Raw genomic sequence first — 23,719 nt, 5'->3', positions numbered from 1 at the left:
TGGCAAGCCTAAGCCAATCATAGTGCATAGAAATAGCACCAAGAAGGTGATCGTTTGAAGCAACACATGTTAATCTATTATCAGACAACAACTGCCTTATCATTTATGCTAGCACATGTACATTGTATGAGAGAAACTATGTCTAGAAGATTAAGCAGTTAAGAATTACCTAAATTGAATTATTATTGTAACTAAAGGAATTATATTCTACTGCTTGCCACTGACGTCATGTCTACGTCACAAGCGTTCTACCAATGGCAAATTTTTATGCAAATTTATTACATCGAGATTCTCAGAAGAAAGGTCTAGCCAAGAAGCTGAGAGAAAGGACAGCACTTCCCTTTTGAAATCCTCACCGTGCAGATCTCTTTTTATAGTTACCAAGACCTATTTGTGAAAATTTCTTGTTCGATTTTAAATGTTCTATTTGTGAGCCGATATTTTAGGCCAATCTATTTGTTATTTGTAAATTTCTGTTTTCATCAATCGATAAATTTAAAAGCTTAAAGGAAATTATCCCTTAATTAATTCGGTGAAGGAGATATTTAAATTAACATTCCCCACGTGCTGAAACCGAAGCCTGGATTGCCGCCGATCAAACGATTTTTGATCTAAAGAAGAAAACCACGACCGCCAAGGAAATTCACGTGAGTTATAAGTTTTAAAAGGGGCCCCAATCTACGCTTCGAAAAATATTTCAGTGCAGAAACATAAATTTTTTCTTCGTTAAACTATTGGCCACGCCGACAAGCGCTTTTAGTTATTAAGAGCCTAAATTTATTCAATATTTAATTCATACGAACTTGTAGTTGATTAGCTATCCTCCGCTGCCTGAACCACGACCCCGAACATTTTTAAAATATTTTATAATTCATTTTTCACTATTTTTTCAAAATTGTTCAATTTTATCAATCGTAAAATTCTGTTGAATCACGCATGGTATCATGCAAGCACAAGAAAATTTTTAACTATTCTGTTAATGCCTAATTATTATCAACCTGTAAATCAAATTCTGAACCTGCACTGTATGATTGCATATTTTATTGTAATATATTTCAGTTTTGTTAATTCGCTTTCTGAGTTCGATTATTTCTTAAGCCTGTCAATTATTGTGTCTGATACGTTCTATATCATCAAGAACCGATCGAATACGATCGTTGGAATAATTGAATTAAGCTGGATATTGGAACAGATCTAAGTGGATATAGCGAGTGGGGTCAGATCGAGATATTCATTCTTTGTCCTTACCTGCTCATATATCAGCTTTTATCTGTTACCTACCTCGACTTAGGAGCGAACACATCAATTGTACAGCAGATGCAGCCGGAGATCATATAGATTCCTACAATAGAGCTTAAAACCCGACAAGACTCTGTTCTCGAAGTATATTCTGAACGATATTTGGTCCAAATACCGTATCTTAATCCTTCAGAACTTATTAGAGACGCAGTCCCGTAAATATCTACATCGGGATTTTTGCTCGACCTGTATGATTTTGTATGCTCATTCTTCACAGGTAATAATTTTAAGGTATCCGTCTTCAGTGTTTAGCGATCGCTACACTGCTTATAAAAATTTCATCACTATACAATTTGTCATTAGAAGAATCAAGGGTGAGCGAGCGTTTAGGCCTCCCGCGATTCCGACAATTGTATTGAATCTTGTAGTGAATCAATCAGTCTGGTGTACATTCAGCGTCCACGCACGCAATTACAAAATTTATAGCCGCTACACCATTGACTCAGTACAAGATTCACTCTACATGTGTGAAGCCGTTAAAAAACGCACCACATGATTTGCCGGCCCAACGTGAGGCATTTAGATACAGCACTACATGATTTGGCAAATCTCTCTACATATGTGAGGCGAGTAAAATACCGCACCACAGTATAAATGTATGTTTTGAGTGTGTGACTTGGGAGAATTGGAATTGGAAAAAGAAGGAACGGGGAATTTGGGTTGGGAGGAAATAGAGAAATTGATGGGGAAGAGATGGTAGTAGAAGTAAGGAGATGAATAGTGTATTCATCACATATCGGATTTTTCAAATAGTCATTGTTTCGACTCGTCTCCCAATTACCTATTTAAAATATCCTGGGGGCTTTTGTGTGATGAATCTTTCAAATAGATCTCATGAAAAGAGAGAAAAAATTGTGATTACCTTTTAAAATGAAAGAATTGCTAAAGGAATAGTTAGCGACGACCGAGCGATAAAGCTTACTTATCAGTAACTGTATATTGATAAGAGTACCGTTCTGTACTGAATATTTTCTAGGAAATTATTCAATAAAATTATAATTATTTTGCAAATAAAGCACAAATTATTTATGAATCGCTCACTGATTTTGAGGTTACACTTTGTTTACTATCGATCAGATGTTTTTAAAACAGTTCGAACGCAGCTGACTGATTCAAAGTATTGTCAAATGTCACGCTGGCTTCACGTAAGATATAATACCATCTCTAAAAATCAAAACTATCAATAAAGACCAAGAATTTCAAATAAAAAAATAAAATGTATGTATTATCGTGAAATTATTTATTATTTAAGAAATATATTATATGTCAGGTCTTATTGTAACTAAATAGGTCATAGCATGAAATTATATTATTGATAAAACGGCAGAAATTAATTATAACAGTCTCAAACCTAATAAAAATTGTATAAGAATATTAATTTATTAATGATTAATTCAACTGAACACATGGTAATTAAATCTCTTTGGCAAGCCTAAGCCAATCATAGTGCATAGAAATAGCACCAAGAAGGTGATCGTTTGAAGCAACACATGTTAATCTATTATCAGACAACAACTGCCTTATCATTTATGCTAGCACATGTACATTGTATGAGAGGAACTATGTCTAGAAGATTAAGCAGTTAAGAATTACCAAATTGAATTATTATTGTAACTAAAGGAATTATATTCTACTGCTTGCCACTGACGTCATGTCTACGTCACAAGCGTTCTACCAATGGCAAATTTTTATGCAAATTTATTACATCGAGATTTCAGAAGAAAGGTCTAGCCAAGAAGCTGAGAGAAAGGACAGCACTTCCCTTTGAAATCCTCACCGTGCAGATCTCTTTTATAGTTACCAAGACCTATTTGTGAAAATTTCTTGTTCGATTTTAAATGTTCTATTTGTGAGCCGATATTTTAGGCCAATCTATTTGTTATTTGTAAATTTCTGTTTTCATCAATCGATAAATTTAAAAGCTTAAAGGAAATTATCCCTTAATTAATTCGGTGAAGGAGATATTTAAATTAACATTCCCCACGTGCTGAAACCGAAGCTGGATTGCCGCCGATCAAACGATTTTGATCTAAAGAAGAAAACCACGACCGCCAAGGAAATTCACGTGAGTTATAAGTTTTAAAAGGGGCCCCAATCTACGCTTCGAAAAATATTTCAGTGCAGAAACATAATTTTTTCTTCGTTAAACTATTGGCCACGCCGACAAGCGCTTTAGTATTAAGAGCCTAAATTTATTCAATATTTAATTCATACGAACTTGTAGTTGATTAGCTATCCTCCGCTGCCTGAACCACGACCCCGAACATTTTTAAAATATTTTATAATTCATTTTTCACTATTTTTTCAAAATTGTTCAATTTTATCAATCGTAAAATTCTGTTGAATCACGCATGGTATCATGCAAGCACAAGAAAATTTTTATCCTTTATTGGAATCGAACTCATTAAAATTTAATAATAATTCAATTCAGACATCTTACAATCTGACCAGTTCAACTTGATATCAATCATATCAGACTATTTTAAGGTTTCATACAATGACATTCATTCAATTAGGTAATATTTGACTGCATTTCGTTGTATAAAACATCAAAATACATCGCAGATCGGATTGGATCAAGAAACCATGATCATTAATATTATCTTATTGATATCGCAACACATTTTGAAATACTCTAATTACATCAAGTTCTTGGCCCCATCATGAGAAGTCGAAATTACAGAGTAAAAATCTGGTGTGATGCACTCACACAACTTTCCTTGCTTTTATGAAAATTGATCAACTGACGCTAGTTTTCCCGCGCATCTCAGGTCTACTTTTCTAAGATCTGAGCCAGCTGGTGACAGGACAATAGCGCTGCAGACACACTAAGTCTGCTATCTCTTCATAGTGAATGATTTAATTGAATCAACAGTTGCCAACAGTTTGCAATTGAATAATTACATTTTTCTCGAATTTCGAGCTTATTTTCAATTTTAGGTGAAAATGCTACTGAACATTAATTGTAGAGATTTTATGCTCAATCTTTTCCACTCGAAATTTTCTGTTTAAATATTATCTGAAGCCTGATAATTGAGAATTCAAAATCAAACTTTGCATAGATGGGGCGGAGCTCCTGAAATTTTTACAGATATGGGACTTGTGACAGTTGATAGAGCTTATCGATGACTATTCTAGGTATGACTTTAATCAAAATCGTTGGAGCCGTTTTCGAGGAAATCGCGAAAAACCCTGTTTTTGACAACATTTTCGCCATTTTAGTCGCCATCTTGAATCGCATTTGATCGAAATTGTTCGTGTCGGATCCTTATAGTGTAAGGACCTTACGTTCCAAATTTCCGTTAATTGGGAGATGAGATATCGTGTACACAGACGCACATACACTCATACACTTACACCACACACACACAACACACACACACACACACACACACACCACACACCACACACACACACACACACACACACACACCACACACATGCAGACCAATACCAAAAACCAGTTTTTTGGACTCAGGGGACCTTGAACGTATAGAAATTTAGAAATTGGGGTACCTTAATTTTTTTCGGAAAGCAATACTTTCCTTACCTATGGTAATAGGGCAAGGAAAGTAATAATATTAATATTCCATCCATATCTCAACATATCTCAATCTAATCTTATCATAACTGTGGATCTAATCACGTTATAGCTACAGTGACTATAAATAAATCTTATAGTCTCTGCAGTTGTAGCCCACATCATAAGAAATCAAAATCCACGAACTGAAACTCCCCATCTAATCAAGTTTCCGACGATTTAATATTTAATTGGATTGGAGCGCTAGGGTGACTACACTAACTCATTCCTACACCAACTACACTTCTACACTAACTAGCTTCGGTGATGAACAATCTCACTAGATTACAATCTTAGAGCCACGTGTAGAAACTTGACTTGGCGTAACTTTGGAGGTTATGTTAGGTTAGGTGGTTGTTTTAGGGTGGGTGGAGTTAAGGGGTTCCCGGGGGACATGTAGAACATGTTAACTGGTGACTTGATCACTAGTCATTATCACGTGTCTCTCTCTTCCTCTTACACACTCTTTCTTTCTTCCTCTTACACACACACTCCCTCTCTCTTCTTTCTGTCTCACCCTCGCTCTCTTTCTCTCTCTTGAACCTCTCTCTTTCCAGAAAACATCTCAATTCACGGGCTTGTTCGGAGAGAATTTGTAAAATATTGAGTAGTCGTTACTACTGAAAGATTCATCTTTCAGATTCATTCATTCATTCATTTATTCATTCATTCATTCATTCATTCACCTTTAGATTCACCTTTTAGATTCATTCATTCACATTTAGATTCACCTCTCAAGATTCACCTTTTAAATTCATTCATTCATTCATTCACCTCTAGATTCACCTCTTAAGATCCACCTTTTAGATTCATTCATTCACCTCTAGATTCACCTCTTAAGATCCACCTTTTAGATTCATTCATTTACCTTTAGATCCACCTCTTAAGATTCACTCATTCATCCATTCATTCACCTTTAGTTTCACCTCTTAAGATTCACCTTTTAGATTCATTCATTCATTCAATCACCTTTAAATCACCTCTTAAGATTCACCTTTTAGATTCATTCATTCAATCACCTTTAAATTCACCTTTTAGATTCATTCATTCAATCACCTTTAAATTCACCTCTTAAGATTCACCTCTTAGATTCATTCATTCACCTTTAGATCCACCTCTTAAGATTCACTCATTCATCCATTCATTCACCTTTAGATTCACCTCTAAAGATCCACCTTTTAGATTCATTCATTCACCTTTAGATCCACCTTTTAAGATTCGCTCATTCATCTATTCATTCACATTTAGATTCACCTCTTAAGATCCACCTTTTAGATTCATTCATCCACCTTCAGATTCACCCGAATATTAACTTTCACTTTGAGATTCATGTTTTAGTTGTAATAGGATATCAGTCATAAAAAGCGTGTCCTCAATCATTATATTATCATGTGTAGTCAACATGTATGTATAAATAAATATTATTTGATGTTCGAACCTGAGGCAGGCTGTCTCGACCCAGTACGTACTGACATCTGCCGGCAGAAATTCGAATTACATTGACCAATCAGGAGCGAGTAGGCGGGGCTTGTGGTGTAAACTTGTCACCAATCTTTCCTGTGATTGGTTTGTCGAACATCAAGTATTCTTAATTCAATCCTTTCTTCATGTAGTTATTATTGTATTGTATTGCTCATCTTAAATCTGAATCTGATCCTAAGTTATGTCTTCCAAATAATTACAGTTGATGATTGAAAATTGAAATTTTGATAATGACTCTATCATTTTGATTATCATTTTGATTATCATTTTGATCGATTAACTGCAGCATTAATAATTCAATGTTGAAGAATTTCAAGTTCAAATTGAATGTTCAAGAATTTGAAGTGGTGCTAATGTCTCAATTTGATTTTGGTTGACTACAGTTGTTAAAATCATTACGGTATTTTCCAGAAATTTCATCTCCTCAAGGCTTCATTATTAGATCCATCAACTTAGTTATGTTTGAAATGGAATAAATAAATAAATAACCTACAGGAATATTACAATGTTTGAATGTTTGGAGCTGGAAATCTTCGTAAATGTCTCTTCAAAATCCAAGTTTCCCGTCTTATGATAAAATTTTATGACACCATTCCAGTGCCATGGCTATATAGTACTACCCTCTTTTATTTCTATTGAGAAACTTCCACCTTCTTTGAATCTATGTAAATCCTACAGTGTATTTTATGTCACCTCAGTCCTTCAATTCAATAGTTATATCAGATCTAGGTGTAACAAGTTCACGAAATAGTCCTTGAAAAGAGGTAATATTTCACTATGTCTGTATGTGTATTCAAGCAATAACAATAAATTGGTATTAGAATTTGTAAGATCCATTTGAAACTGCAGCGTTCCTTGTTAACATCCCTCTGATACTGTACTCCCAATTCAACCAAATCTGTCAGTTTGAAATGAATGGAATAGATTAGGAGAAAAACTGAGAGAATCGACCAAAATTTTTCGAGAAAAATGGGAAAGTTACTGAGAAAGTGAAAGCGGAGAATACGGTGAGAAAGGGGGATGAAAGAGGAAATGTGTAGTTCAATAATATTTCTGTTACTCCTCATTATATTGTTCTCTTCTCCACTTTATCTCCAATTTGTTCTCCTTCCTTTCTTTCTTCTCCTATACCTCTACTATCCGTTTTCTTATTCATCCATTTTTATCACATTATTTTCTACTCACTTTTCATCGAAATGGTTCTCATTCTTTATTATCTCTGATTTTTCTTCACTTGTCCGCTCTCAAATTATAGTTTCTTTTCATAGCCTCTTTGACGCTTCTCATCTACAACCTCTCTATATTTCCCCTTTCTCTTTTCCACGTTATTCACATCTCCCATTCCTCTTACTCTCCCCTCTTACTTTATCTCTATCGTATTCCTTTTTGTCTCCTCATTGTCGTTTATCTCAGTTTACTTTGTGAATTCCTCATAAACTTTGTACTGCACAACTCATCTTATCTTGAATGAAACTTAATTGGCAAAAAGTACAAACAAATGAAGAAGGAAATAAGAGAGATGAAGGACAGATGGAGGGTTTAAATGTCCAATCTGAGATCAGTAGGAGAATGGAGAAGAGAGAACAAGGAGAGAGAACAATGCCAATGAACAAGAGAACAAAGAACGAAAACAAAGTCTAATCGAAATCAAGAAGAAGAGTGAACAAGAACAAAATCAATTTGAAATCAATCAAGAATCATGAAAAAAATAACAAGAAAGAACTTTTTTTCAATAAATTGAATAAACAAGAATAAAAAAACGACAAAAAAGGTATGAGAGTTTTAATTAGGATACAAATAGCTTATAGAATGGGACAAATTAGAGGTGAAATGGGAATCATTAGCCAGGCACTTCTGAGAGCAGAGTCTACAGTGAAATTGACTTCAACGCTTGAATAGTAAGCATACATGTTTTTCTATAATTCATTCTGACAGTTTTAAGTGAATGTGGGAGCTACTACAGGCTTTATTGGTGAGATGTGAGCTATTGCTCTGGTGCATTGTACCCTAACAGCATTATTAATTATCATCATTGTAGTCAGATTTCAGTAGCTGACTAGCTCACAAAAACAATTTGTAGCCTATCGTTAGTCGCTGAATGGATTCTCATTCTTCTTCTTCTTCTTCTTCTTCTACTCCTTCCTCTACTCCTTCTTCTCCTTCTTCTCGTTCTCCTCCACGTTCTCCTTCATTCTGAACTTCTAGTTTTTTTTCTCTCCTTATACTTATTCTCCCCCTTCTCTTCCTCTTGTTTGTCTCATTGATTTATTTATTCCAATTCATATCCTTTTCTTTCCCTTCAGTGTCGGTTCTTCTTCCTCTTCTTCTTCTTCTTCTTCTTCTTCTTCTTCATCATGTTTTTGTTCTTCTTCTTCCTCTTTTACTTCTCCACCTTCACCCCTTCTCCTCCTCCTCCTCCTCCTCCTCCTTCCCTCCTCCTCCTCCTCATCCACCACCTCCTACTGCTCTTTCTCCACAATCTTCTTGTTCTTTAACATTTCTCTTCTTCATGTTCGTCCCACTCATTCATTTCTTCCAAATCTTCTCCTTCTCTTTCTCTTTTTTCTGGCTCTTCTTCTTTCTTTCCTTCTCTTCCTGTTCTCGTCTTTAGTATCCTCTTGAGCGTCGTGTTCTCCTTTCTCTCTTCTTTTTCTTCCACTTCTCGTTCTTCATCTTCTCGTTCTTCCTCTTCTTCGTGACCTTCTGCTTCTTGTACATCTGTCAGGCATTCAGAATCTATGTTGAGCACTAATGTTCACTCATTTGAATTGAATTCGGCCCTCGCTTTCGGTCTGCCCTCTGAATTGTTCTGGCCAACAAAGAAAATCATTTGCCTCGCTCAACACTCTACAAATCGTTCCACTCCGTGGTGGAAAGTCAGCGTGGAAAAACCACTGACGAATGATGGCGAATAATTTTGCAGTTTTCCGACTAGTGGAAAAGCGCAGGTTTCAGGATAAATTAACTAGTGTTTCCGAAATTCCTTCATGATGAATATGAATACTAACAACAATTACAGATGGAATTAAATAGAGAATGCATTTGTTCAAATGCTAATTAATATATAATTATTATTTAACGAAAATCGCAAGTAAATGCTGCAAATCACCCCGAAGACCTCTGCTACTGCAGACATTGACAACAGGTTTAACAGCCAGATGGAAATTCGATGAGAACTACTATCCAAGAATTTTGGATAGTCCAAAAATCCAAAATCCAAAATCCAAAATCCAACTACTATCCAAAAATTTTGGATAGTAGTTCTCATCCTGTTAAACCTGTTAAGCCTGTTGTCAATGTCTGCAGTAGCAAAGGTCTTCGGGCTGATTTGCAGCATTTATTTGGGATTTTCGTTAAATAATAATTATATTAACAACAATATTTAATAATTAATTTAGAAGGTGAATTACCAAAAACTTGAGACTAAAGAGTTGAAATCTAGAAACTTGAAACTATAAAATTGAAAACCAGAATCTACCCAATTACTAAACTAACAATATGTAACTATAAAGATCTCGAAAAATTTTCATAAATAACTATGGACTGTATCATAACTACGAGTAAAGTATTCAATTAATAGAGAATATGTTGCTTAGAACTTTGTTCTTTATCAAGCTAGTATGAAATAGTTATTTGTATATCTAGAGTGAAAAGTACGACTTTTTCTCCCTGAGGGAAAAAGTTTGAAGCCCGAGGCGAAGCCGAGGGCAACAATTTTCCTGAGGGAGAAAAAGTATTTTCGCTCGTGATGTACACAACATTTTTCCTCCATCTACATTTTTTATAGGAACTGCAAATAAAATCATTCTAATAACTCACGTATTGGTGACAATGTTTCCTAACAGCATAACCTAAAATCTAAAACCTAAAAACCGGTCGTCTGATTGGCACTGCCGATTGCGCTATCTAAAAGTTGTAACAATTATATCAGCTGGGCAGCTACCAAAAATGGCTGACTCCAGATCACGCGGTTCAGATTTGAATTGCAGATCAAAAATATTTGTTGGCTGGTATTTTGAATAGAATAAAATATTTTAAAAATTGTATAAATTTCTATAGTCAACTAATATTAAGAATATCATATCATACAAACATATATTTCATGAGTTGATCAAATTTCTGGTTGTGGTATTGATTTCAGTTGACTCAATGACATACACCTCTATTATGCTTTCTCATCTGAGCTTAGACCTTCTAACCTATTACCATGCAAGTTTTTAATATAGAGATGCTTCCCATGTTATTTAAATGGAGTCAGTTTTACTCCCTAGGGAGTTTTTCTGTTTTTTACTACCGAGAGCGAAAAAGTGACACTTCAGTATTATGTTACAGGGAGTAAAGTTAGTACTTTAGAGAGTAGGTGGAGGAAAACATAGTATTTCTTTACCAATCATGCCAGGTAACATTTTATTAGACCTAGGTCTAGTGAATTATCATTTACCGAATGACCGGAGAAATTTTCCAGGTTTATACGATTTACAACCTCCACGCAATATCTAACAAAAGGTAAATTTTACGGGTTGGTAGTCGATCAACACTGCAGAATTTTACAACTCATGTTATGAGTGTAATACAGCCAACAAATGGATTTGATGGCGGCGTTTTATATGAGAGGTACAAGGTACAGGGTTATTGTCAGTCCATCATGAGATTGCTGACTGGCTTTTATGAGCGAATATGGCTAGTAATAAAACAATTGTGACGAGAGAGAGTGAGAGAGAGTGAAAGGATTATGTAGAGGGATAGAAGAGCATGAGTGAGAGTGAGAAGGTGAAGGAGATCTTTTGTTGGAGGATACGGTTTGGCTGAGAGATATCAGCAGAGACAAATGCTCCTTTACTCTATGATATTAGACTTTACTCTATGGTAACAAATCATATGATTTTTACTCTAGTGTCGTAAACAGGGAGGATAGAAGAATCAGTAATAATGAGAGGTGGAAAGAGAGAGGAAAAGCTTTGATGGGGGAATGATTTGGTTGAAAGATATTGGAGTGTCGTGATCATAGAAAGACTGTGAGAAAGATCAAAAAACCGGACTATGAGAGACTATGAAAAATGATTCAGATTCAGATTCCTTTATTCATGTGTTTTACAAGTGTAAGGGTTTTAATATTATGTCCCTGTTTTAGGGAACATGTGCAGCGGATTTTTTATTGTTTATCATTATGCCAGTTAGGAATAGGAAAGAGGATAGAGGTGCCTAAATTGTTTTGAGCAATTATCTCAAAGAGCTCGGCTAGAGCTGCCTTATCTATTTAGTTACTTATATGTTAGTTGGCAGATAGCAGGGTTGAAACTTTAGTTTATTTTAAAACTGGACAATATTTTTGATATTTTCACATACAAAAAAATGGATCGTTACACAAGATTCAACTTATGTTCAAGCGTTAAAAATAAGGACATACAGAACTAGCGCCCAGCGGTCAGATGGGAGTGATACATGGCTCCGATACACACGTACACTGTTTACGTCGTGACGTCATCACTGCCAGTCACATTATTTGTCTGTCTCTCTCTCACTCTCTCTGGAAGTGATAACGGTATATAAACTTTCCGACAACCATCTGCTTTATAACGACCATTCCTTCCTATTCGACTCCAAAAGTGCTCCATTGATTTAGCTCGACTTGTGACGAATTTTGAAATCATGAATACATCGAATTTCCAACTCTGACAGTATCAGTATGTTGAAAAGGTTGACGACCGGGAATCCCCCGGTTTGTCAAAACCACACCACCCCATCAACTCTTCGATAATTAGCACAGTCTGACTCTTTCAGGCTGTCAACCATGAGTGAGAAAATGAACATTGCTAATATGTTTGCTACGCTGAGTGACGGAGATTCAAAGTTATTAGTGTTTGAAGGTTTCAAGTATTCAAAAATATATCTTTATCTATCACCCACATTGTCTTTGTCATTAAAAGAAAATTCAGAAATGGAAAGTCAAAAGATTAGAATGAACGATTGAGACGATGTGTCTGCTAGAACCAATTTCACAGAGATTATTCATTCAAGATGACTGTATCTTAATGAATGATTGTTCGTACAATCATGGTTCTAGCCCTATCTTTCAATATCAATTGGAATGTAATTATAGGATAGAAATAATTTATCTCATTAACTTGGCTAATATGTTGTCATAATAGAGTAGTGTTTTGCTTGAAGCTTCCTCAGGATACTGTAGTGAATTGGAATCTCGCTCCTTTAGTCGGAACGTAATGTCGGCTGCTAGTGAGAGCGAAAGGCATCACTCGTGATGACGTCACGAACGTTCACTTTGTTACGTTCCGATGAACTGAAAGTTTTGATGAACTGAAAACTTTACGTTTTGAAGTTGCCTACCTGTACTGTTCTTGATCAACTAAGATATTGATGGCGTTAATGTCATCAGTTCATACTACAATGAAACTAGTCCATATATATAATTATGTAGTGTCAATAGTCACTATATAGTTTCTATCTAGTCTTATATCTAGTATATTTCTGCTATATCTAGTCTATAGGAGATCTTGATCCAGAAACCAAAGTCCCATTCCATGAGAAAATACAAACTAATAATATTAGTAGTTAACTAGTTATTAGAATTGGAGATTACTAAAATATTAGTTTGTACAGATATTAGCTTATAATATCTTTATATAAGGTTTTTTATATTTGTAACATTTTATTGTGTTTTATTTGGTTCATAATTCTTTGTAATTTTGTTTTGTGTGTGTTTTTTTAATAAATAATAGTATTAATATTATATTGAGGTATTTCCTCATCCAACAGGGGCCCTGGTTATCCAACTATTGTATATACTACTGCTGGTTATTATATGACTGAATAATGGGACCCTCAGCTCCCGTAATACGTGAACCATATTTATGCCAAATTCCGATTACAATGAAGCCATTACTACAATCTTTGGTATCAGTGCCAAAATATTCGGAATTTACTGATGGGATTTGGACCAATTCTAATAAATTGGTAATAATAAATTCAAATTCTCTCTCATTCTCCGTTTTCCTCATCGCTCTCTCTTTCTCATACATCCTCTATCTCTCTCTTCTCATTTTTCTGTGTCTTTCTCTCTCAATCTACTCATATGTTTCTCCTTTTCTCTCTTTTCCTCATTCTCTTCAGTTGTCTCTCTTCCCAATTCTCTTTCGTTCTTCTTCTTTTCCCCTTCTCTCTCTCACACACACACCCTTTATCTGACTCTTCTCATTTTTCTTTCTCTCTCTCTCAATCTACTCATATATTTCTCCTTTTCTCTCTTCTCCACATTCTCTTCGTTTGTCTCTCTTCCCAATTCTTTCTCGTTCTTCTTTCCCCCTTCTCTCTCTCACACACACCCTTTATCTGACCCTTCTCACTTTTCTTTCTTTCTCTCTCTCTCTCTCTCTCAATCTACTCATATATTTCCCCTTTCCTCTCTTCTCCTCATTCTATTCAGTTGTCTCTCTTCCCAATTCTCTCTCGTTCTTCTTCCCCCCTTCTCTCTTTCACACACACACACCTTTTATCTCTCTCTTCTCATTTCTCTCTCTGTCTCTGTCTCTCTCTCTCTGTGTATCTGTCTCTCTCTCTCTCTCTCAATCTTTTCATTTGTCTCTCTCCTCATATTTTTAAAAGTCTCTGGATCTCTCGGTTTCTTCTCTCCACTCTCTCTCTCTCTTTCGATCTCTTCATCTGCCTCTGCTCTATCTCTTCATCCCATCATTTACCTTTATTCCTCCCTATCTTCACTTGCTTATCTTCACTTATACTGGCTTTGTCACTCTCTTTCATATCTCTCTCTCTCTCTCTCTCTCTCTCTCTCTGTCTTTCTCTCTCTCTTTCTCTTTTAATATTCAATATTTTTAATATTCTTTCCGAAGAATGGACATCGATTTATGTAGATGCATAACAATATAATTATCTATAGTTACAAATTACTTTTTCATATCATATACAGTTCAATAATTATTCTCTTAGTCTATATTATGTAAATTCATCTATAATTTTTCTGTATTGTAAGCTATTGTATATAAGTGTATAAGCCATTATATATTGTAATCCACATAAATAAAGTACTCAGTCAATCAATCAATCCCTCTCTATCTCAATCTACTGATATGTTTCTCCTTTTGTCTCTTCTCCTCATTCTCATCAGTTGTCCCTCTTCCCAATTCTCTCTCGTTCTTCGTTTCCCCTTCTCTCTTTCACACACCCTCTATCTCTTCTTTTTTCTCCTCTCACTCTCTCTCTCTTTTTAAGGATTGTGTGGCGGAGAGGACCAAGAGTCCTAACTCCGCCCTAATAGAGGCAGATAATCTATCAATTTATCACTCTCTCTGTCTCTCTCTTTCTCTGTTTCTCTCTCTCTCTCTCTTTCTCTTTATCTCTCTCTTTCACTCTTTCTCTTTATCTCTCTCTTCATCTCTCTCTCTATCTCTCACTCTCCTTTCTCTCTGACTCTCACTTCCTCTTTTCCTCTGTTCATCTGCAGTTTTGCCAACTCAGCTGTTTTGTTAAAAGCGGCAATGACGTATTTCACTGGCGTATGCTTGACTGGTATAAATACCGTACACTGTGTAATGAGCGCGTCTCCCATCTGAAGCTGTTTTGAAATTATTTGAAAGTTGTAAAACATTTCTATCGCCGCTATTTGGCAAGCTGTGAATAGTTTGGTCCACGTGAAATTTATTGCCTCATTGAGATTCACTCTAAACTGTCATCATCAGTTTCAGGGGTAGCATTGATGTTATACATTAAGAATCTTGTCAGAATCTCAGAAATTGCAGCATCGTTTTGAATGGGGGTCAAATTTGTGTTTTTCGTAGAAGTGGTAGTAAATTTGGGAATTTCTCTCAACAAATTTCGTGATTTATGACGAGCTATGCTATAACTTTTGGTAGTAATTGTGAGATTGTGTTTGAGCTGATGAGTTATTGAAAGTAAGTTGAAACACTGTAGAGGAACTTTAAAGCAACTGAACTGTTTTGAAGAAAAGCTTATCGTTTGAAATCTTTCATCAAAGTCTGAATAATCGTTTCACTTCTTCATCTTCTTACTTCATCTATATCTTCATCTTCATCTTCTATTATTCATCTTTTTACTTCATCTACTTAGTCTACTACTTGTTCATCATAGTTGGAACAAAGTAACGAATTGAACTTAACTTTAAATTATCTAGTCTGTTCTCAAAACAGTTTATTCTTTCAGTTCTTTACTAGAGCCACGATTAATTTCGAACATACTCTATTTTGTCTACTTTTTCTTTCTGTATATTATTTTATCTACAAGTTTTCTTCGCCTACTCCGTCTAGATCATACAACGCAATTCTTCTCATTTAGTCAGTAAGAAGACGAAGTATTATCCTGAATTAGTTCATGTGGTTCCAATCACTCAAACAAGTACTTTTAATAATGTTCAATCGAGTTACAAATTCTTTGTAGCAGGATAATTCCACATTTCAGAGACTATATTGTATATTTTCTATTAAAACACTCATTGAAAATTGTTTGTTTTTTACTTTCCTTGCCCTATTACCATAGGTAAGGAAAGTATTGCTTTCTGAAAAAAACTAAGGTACCCCAATTTCTAAATTTCCATATGTTTCAAGGTCCCCTGAGTCCAAAAAAGTGGTTTTTGGGTATTGGTCTGTATGTGTGTGTATGTATGAGTGTATGTGCGTCTGTGTACACGATATCTCATCTCCCAATTAACGGAATGACTTGGAATTTGGAACTTAAGGTCCTTACAATATGAGGATCCGACTCGAACAATTTCGATCAAATGCAATTCAAGATGGCGGCTAAAATGGCGAAAATGTTGTTAAAAAACAGGGTTTTCGCGATTTTCTCGAAAACGGCTCCAACGATTTTGATCAAATTCATACCTAAAAAAGTCATTGATAAGCTCTATTGACTGCCACAAGTCCCATATCTGTAAAAATTTCAGGAGTACCGCCCCATCTATGCAAAGTTTGATTTTAGATTCTCAATTATCAGGCTTCAGATACAATTTAAACAAAAAAAAATATTGGAAAAGATTCAACATGAATATCTCTACAATTTATGTTCAGTAACATTTTCACGTCAGTTGATCAATTTTCAAAACGGCAAGGAAAGTTGTGTGAGTGCGCCACACCAGATTTTTGAGATTGCGTTTGAGCTGGCGAGTTATTGAAAGTAAGTTGAAACACTGTAGAGGAACTTTAAAGCAACTGAACTGTTTCAAAGAAAAGCTTATCGTTTGAAATCTTTCATCAAAGTCTGAATAATCGTTTCACTTCTCCATCTTCTTACTTTATTTATATCTTCATCTTCATCTCATCTCCAACCATCTATTTCTATTATTTGTTCTCTATTAATCACCTTCATCATAGTTGAAACAAAGTAACGAAATTGTGCTTACGTTCAAAGTATCTAGTCTGTTTATGAAACAGTTTATTCATTTAGTATCAAGCCTCAATTCACTTCTGAGAAATCTTATTTTGTCTACTTTGTTTATAATTATGTTCATTCTATTTATATGTTTACTTTGCCCACTTTGTCTTGATCGTACAACGCAATTCTACTTATTCAGTCTGTAAAGGTGCGTACAGATATACGCGCCGCGAACATGAGCAATTCACTTTTAATCAGCTGACTGTATCTGTATTTTACAGAATCGGTAAGATACAGATATAAAAAGCTTGGCATCAGCTGATTAAAAGTGAATTGCTCATGTTTGAACTCTATTAAATGTATTTGATTTGATTGGTTGATGAAAACTTCGAACAAGAAAGTTGATTCTCTTTCAAAATTCATGATTTATAATCCTTTTTGTCATAACAAAAGGTTGATTCAACTTTTGAAACAAGTGACGGGAAACACTAATTCACAATAATACTTTGACTTCTTAAGGTGCGTACAGATATACGCGCCGCGAACATGAGCAATTCACTTTTAATCAGCTGACTATATCTGTATTTTACAGAACCGGTAAGATACAAATATAAAAAGCTTGGCATCAGCTGATTAAAAGTGAATTGCTCATTTTCGCGGCGCGTATATCTGTACGCACCTTAAGAAGTCAAAGTATTATTGTGAATTAGTGTTACCCGTCACTTGTTTCAAAAGTTGAATCAACCTTTGTTATGACAAAAAGGATTATAAACCAAGAATTTTGAAAGAGGATCAACTTTCTTGTTCGAAGTTTTAATCAACCAATCAAATCAAATACATTTAATAGAGTTCAAGCAATTCATGCAAATTCTTTGTAGCAGGATTATTCCACCTTTCATAGAAAATATTGTATGATTATTTTCGATTGAAATGTTCCTTGAAAGTCGTATTTGAATGGATGGATATTATCTCTTGTTATAAACAATAAAGGAATATTCTAAAAACAAAATGAAATCAATTACTCATTACATACCAATTATTGTCAATTGTATTCTGCAAATTGGATCTGCATTTACCTGGAAAAATGGAAAATGAAAAATTAGCATTTATGTACTTCGTCTTCCATAATATGATTCCACTGGTATGGGCTACTTCATTAAAATTAATAAAAACAATATAGAACATGACTTGTTTTATTTGAAACATTTTCAATTGAAATGTTTTAAATAAAGAGGGTACTACATATTTTATTAATTATTCTGTCTTCCATATAAATTGCAAAAGCATTTTTGTAGAGAATATGAACTTGAAAATATAATCATGATTTCATATTTTCATTCGTTTTTCTCTCAAAGCAATGTGAGTTCATAACTATATTGATGTAGGAAGTCATTTCATTCTGTTAATTGAATATAAAACAAGAGATACATTTATAAATCGTATATGAAATCCATTCAATAAAGCTTAGAAGTTTTCTTAAATCCTCCTCAACGAGCATTATATTGCAAGAACCATTAAAAAATAAATAAACTCCCTTTGTCACTACTTTAATGACTTTTTTTAATTGCGGACAATGCTCACATGAGCTTTTTGCTTGAGTAAATGGCGAGTGAGAGGGTGATAAACAAAACTAACTGTTTCAAACGAAACAGTGAACTGAACCAAAGAGATGGAGCTTTATTGGATACATAAACGCAAAACTGTACAAGGAAGAAGAAGAAGAAGAAGGAAAAGGAAAAGTTTTTAAAGAAGGTTTTAAAAGGGGACAAGTAGTCGGGGTGGTACCTAGTCGCATTCCCTAGGCAAGTCATGTATATATTCTTAGAAAACACACAATTAGATAGAATATTATTCTCTGAAATTACAAAAATATACATTTATATATAAATTGAAGGCACATAAAAAATGATGAGAAGATGTTGATACCTGTTGGCAAATATGTAGCATCATATTCTGTTGTAAGTTCAGAATATAGTTGTACCGAAATTGATTTGAACTCTATTGAAAACAAAGTGAAACAAGATAATACCAAGTTGATTGAGTTCCTCACACATACCACGTGCCTGCAGAATACTTACTATGTGCATTGAGTATATTGTGAATTTGAGTCGAGAGAACTAACAGTAATTTATAGACCTAAAGTTTGATGAGAAGTTTCAACCGAATTTTCGCATGATCAGCAAAACATTTTGTGATTTATAACGTGGGAAGTATATTATTCGATGTTGGGGAGCTCATGAATTTATTGCTTTACAGCTTATGTACTATATTTTTATTTATTCAGTCATACACAATATTATTACACTTATGTGAGAAGGCATAACAGGCTTATGCCCAGAACTGTCCTTTCTCGAATTTATACTACAGTCCAAATCAAAATGTAGGTTAAGCTACTATCACTTATTAGAATAACAATTTTATTTAAACTTCAAAAAACCTAAAAATCTTCAATCAAAAACATATATTATGAATCACTAAATCCTATAGAATTAGAAACAATTATCCAAAAAATATAAATTTCGAATAAAATTGGAAAATTTTGAACCGAGAACTTCACGCACTTTCTATAAACTATTTTTGAGAATAAACAAATTTAACAATTAACTCGCTCTTAAACCTATGTTATCAACTAATATGTTCTTTTCTCGCTCTGCAACGTTTGGCAGATCGTTAAAAAAAGTAAATTCGTATGGCTTTTGTTGGTGGGGAGTCCCTTGCGGGAAGGTCCCACCGCCTGCGAATATATAATTTAAGCCGTCCGTCAATGGGCCTTACGACTGTCATACTTCAGCCGGGACCGACAGTTTAACGTACCCATCCGATAACACGGGAGTGATCTGGTTAAAAAACTTTTGGTATGGAGAGGGTTTGAACCCGGGATCTCTATGCTGCTACGCAGGCACTCTATCCACTGGACCACGGATCACTCCGTGAATACGGCAGATCGTATTTAACAATGTATAAATATGATTATTTGACAAAACATTTAATCTCAATGATGATGAACATTTTTTATTTAATCATTGAAGAATATATTTTCTTGACAAGTAAAATATTATGAATTATTTTAAACAAGAATGAACAGTTCATATTACATCAGATATACTGATATCACCTATGTGTAGAAGACAGAGAATCGGCAAAACGGCAACGCAGTTCTCCTATCTTTGTCTACTTTTTTAACGTAAGCCTAACTAGAGGCATCTATATCTTTTCTTTTTTAATTGTAATAATATATAAACAAGAATGAACAGTTCATATTACATCGGATATACTGATATCAACTATCCTCCAAAGAAGGCAGAGAATCGGCAACGCAGTTCTCCTATCTTTGTCTACTTCCATTATAACGTGGGCCTAGGGCCTAACTATAGCTTCTCTATATTTTCTTTTTCAATTGTGATCTTATACTATCAAATATGTCATTAAGGGCCAGTTTCCGAGCTCGGGATATGGCTAAGTTCTAGACTTTAAACAGTTGGAGTCAGAAAATTGGCTTTCCGAAACGGGGCGTAGTCGTAGTCATTGTCATAGTCACGTTTGAATTAAATTTCGAAAAACTACAAACTTGAACACAAAATAACATGAAGAGAAAATAGTGTAAAGTTTCAGCTCATTTTAATTGATTAGGAATTTTTAATTTCGTCAAGGAAAAACGTTCCGAATCATAGAAATGAAAAAATAAAAACTGCGACTACTGTTTTGCGACTGTTTTGGAAAGCCAAGTTTCTGACTCCAGCTGTTTAAAGTCTAGAACTTATCTAAATCCCGAGCTTGGAAACCGTCTCTAAAGCTGCGTTTACACCAAAGTTATTAACAAAATGTTAGTAACTTAATCCTTATAGATTCTATATGTTCATCATGTGTATGATAGAATATGTTCAATCTAATAGAATCTATAAGGATTAAGTTATCAACATTTTATTAATAACTTTGGTGTAAACGCAGCTTAAGGCTCGTACTGGAGTTTGTCTGTGAGCCTTTCTATGTTTTATGTAATAAATGAATATAACAAATTCCATTAATTGAAATAGTGCTGAATAACCTTTATGTTGATTGACGAAATGCCAGCATGGGTTGATGTTGAGGAAGTCAGCAGCTGAGGTGTTTCGTGTATCCAACTCATTTTTCACTGTTGGAAAAACTGTGATTTATTGACAGATTTTCCTGCTGGCTAAAGTTTTCCGAGCTCATCAATCATTGCCAACTCATCCCGTACTGAAGCCTACACTACACGCTTACACCTTGTGCCTGCCTTTTTCAAATTTCGTTTTGTCTTCCTGCTCTTTGCTACTTGAACTTTTTTATCTTGTTCGCTTTCTTATTCTTCTTCTTCTTCTTCTTCTTCTTCTCCTACTCTTCCGCCTCATCCTCCTCCTCCTCGTCCTCCTCCTCCTCCTTCTCCTCCTCCTCATCTTCCTCCTTCTCCATCTACTGCTTCTTTCTCTTCTTCAACTAAACTTTCTCCGACCACCTACTCTTTTACTATCTCTCCCTGTTGGACTCACTCACTATCTGGCTCACATTAGTTCGTTAGTGTCAACTTGATCTTCGAACGAGAAGAAGCGGCAGATTTGGAAGGCATTTTTGTCAATGTGATGTCACCAAAGCCTTCTTCCTTCCTTGAGCACTCACTCACTTTGCATGTTATCTTATTTAGCCGCCAAATTCTGTATTTTGTTGAAACTGATTAAAGTTTCTGAAGTATGGTGACGTTCACTCCCAACTGCCAGCATTTATAACCTATTAGCATGTAGGTAACCCGTGCTCCGCAATTGAAATCTTTACAAACTGAAAACTTAACCTACTGAAATGTTGATGAATTTTAAATAGGCCTATAATATTCCTCGTTAAATTAAGAATCTATATGCAAAATTCCAAGTTAATCAGTCTAGTGGTTAAGTGATGATGCGTCTTTCGTGAATTTCGTATAAATAGTACGTGTATAAGCCAATTCTTATAAATAAAAATATAAATCTGAGTACCCTTTTGAATTATTATCAAATTTATATTTGTATTTATACTAGTAGTTCTGTGAACAGTAGACCTCGCGCTTAGTGAGTTACATTGACCTGTTGTTATGTTTCTCAAAAATTAATAAATAATTTATCAATTAAAAATGTCTAGAAAAAATCCTAAATAATCCTATATCGTATCGTGACGTGTCGTTCCGGAATGTGAGTGTGAGCGCTGTTATCAGGTCTGGCTGCAACTGTCTACTAACGTTGATGGAAAGATACAATTTTCAAGATGTTCGATGTTTTTGAACGGGTAGTATTATAGTTAACTCTCTACTAACGTTAATGGAAAGATACATTTTCAAAATGTTCTATGTTTTTGAACGGGTAGTATTATAGTCCACTAGACAGCTGATTTATGATGAATAATTCTATAGTCAGATTTTCACTCCTATATTGGCGTATGAAAGAGGCTCCTTTTTCCTTTTATATTATCCTTGAAATGCAAAAATTCCAAAAACCTTGTATATACGTCGACGCGCAATTAAAAAAGGAACATACCTGTCAAACTGAAAACTTGACCTACTGAAATCTTGAAGAATTTAAAATAGGCCTATAACATTCCTCGTTAAATTAAGAATCTATATGCAAAATTCCAAGTTAATCAGTCTAGTGGTTAAGTGATGATGCGTCTTTCGTGATTTTGTATAAATAGTACGTGTATAAGCCAATTCTTATAAATAAAAATATAAATCCGAGTACCCTTTTGAATTATTATCAAATTTATATTTGTATTTATACTAGTAGTTCTGTGAACAGTAGACCTCGCGCCCTGTGAGTTACATTGACCTGTTGTTATGTTTCTCAAAAATTAATAAATAATTTATCAATTAAAAATGTCTAGAAAAATCCTAAATAAACATAGAGCTTTTTGTCCTATATCGTATCGTGACGAGTCGTCCCGGAATGTGAGTGTGAGCGCTGTTATCAGGTCTGGCTGCAACTGTCTACTAACGTTGATGGAAAGATACAATTTTCAAGATTTTCGATGTTTTTGAACGGGTAGTATTATAGTCAACTTTCTACTAACGTTAATGGAAATATACATTTTCAAAATGTCCTATGTTTTTGAACGGGTAGTATTATAGTCCACTAGACAGCTGATTTATGATGAATAATTCTATAGTCTGATTTTCACTCCTATATTGGCGTATGAAGGAGGCTCCTTCTTCCTTTTATATTATCCTTGAAATGCAAAAATTCCAAAAACCTTGTATATACTTCGACGCGCAATTTAAAAAGGAACATACCAGTCAAATTTCATGAAAATCTATTACCGCGTTTCGCCGTAAATGGGCAACATAAAAACATTTAAACATTAAGAGAAATGCCAAACCGTCGACTTGAATCTTAGACCTCACTTCGCTCGGTCAATTATAGATGAATATGTGAACAACACTATTCGACTTATGCTTACAAAAATCTTTCATTCAAAAATAATTTTTTTAAATTTGTATAAATTTAAAGTATTGTGTTGACTATGACCTTAGTGCCTGGTTTCACATTAGGGAAAATTGGACTATATTCGGCGAGGTGGAACTACCTTGGGTCTCCCCACCATTCAAAGCCATACGCTGATAATGAATTCATAGCCAAATACAAATGAAAAGAATCATTAAAATACAATAGTTTTCGGTGTGACTAGAGGAAGAAGCCTTGAGCTCCATCCAAGAGTTCTAAAAATACGAAATAAATTTTTGAATCAAATAACAGCAGTACAAATGAAACAATTCTGTTATTCTAATAATAATATAATGCCATAGAGAAACAATAGCTTGAGTAGATATCCCATGGTATAGGGCGTTTATGTCGCAACTTTTATTGTTATCTCAAGCTGATAGTCCACGTATTTCTTATCCAAAAAGGTGTGTGACGCTGGTAGTCTCTCATATTATGCACTTCATACACACTTACCCGTCCAAAACAGTAAAAATCTTCAATAATAATCGATAGTAATCGACTCGAGATAACAGAAAAAGTA

At 34.6% G+C, this 23,719-nt stretch overlaps 2 protein-coding genes across 5 annotated transcripts in view; one reads left to right on the top strand and one right to left on the bottom strand.

Annotated features, from left to right (window-relative positions):
• LOC111051782 (calcium uniporter protein, mitochondrial) overlaps positions 1-23,719 on the top strand; it is a 394,346-nt gene that overhangs the window by 202,218 nt on the left and 168,409 nt on the right. The gene's annotated exons all lie outside the window — the stretch shown is intronic.
• Positions 1-23,719, bottom strand: part of LOC111055756 (myb-like protein X) — a 204,096-nt gene that overhangs the window by 114,119 nt on the left and 66,258 nt on the right. The window contains exon 1 of one of the 2 annotated variants that reach the window (XM_039437432.1): positions 17,754-17,796. The exons of the other annotated variant lie outside the window; for it this stretch is intronic. The gene's annotated coding sequence lies outside the window, so the exon portion shown is untranslated. Of the gene's footprint in view, positions 1-17,753; positions 17,797-23,719 lie in introns of those variants that run through there. 2 annotated transcript variants of the gene reach the window in all.

The sequence above is a fragment of the Nilaparvata lugens genome, chromosome 11 (assembly GCF_014356525.2).
Source record: "Nilaparvata lugens isolate BPH chromosome 11, ASM1435652v1, whole genome shotgun sequence".
Lineage (NCBI taxonomy): Eukaryota > Metazoa > Arthropoda > Insecta > Hemiptera > Delphacidae > Nilaparvata > Nilaparvata lugens.
This window is presented reverse-complemented; position numbering and strand designations above follow the sequence as displayed.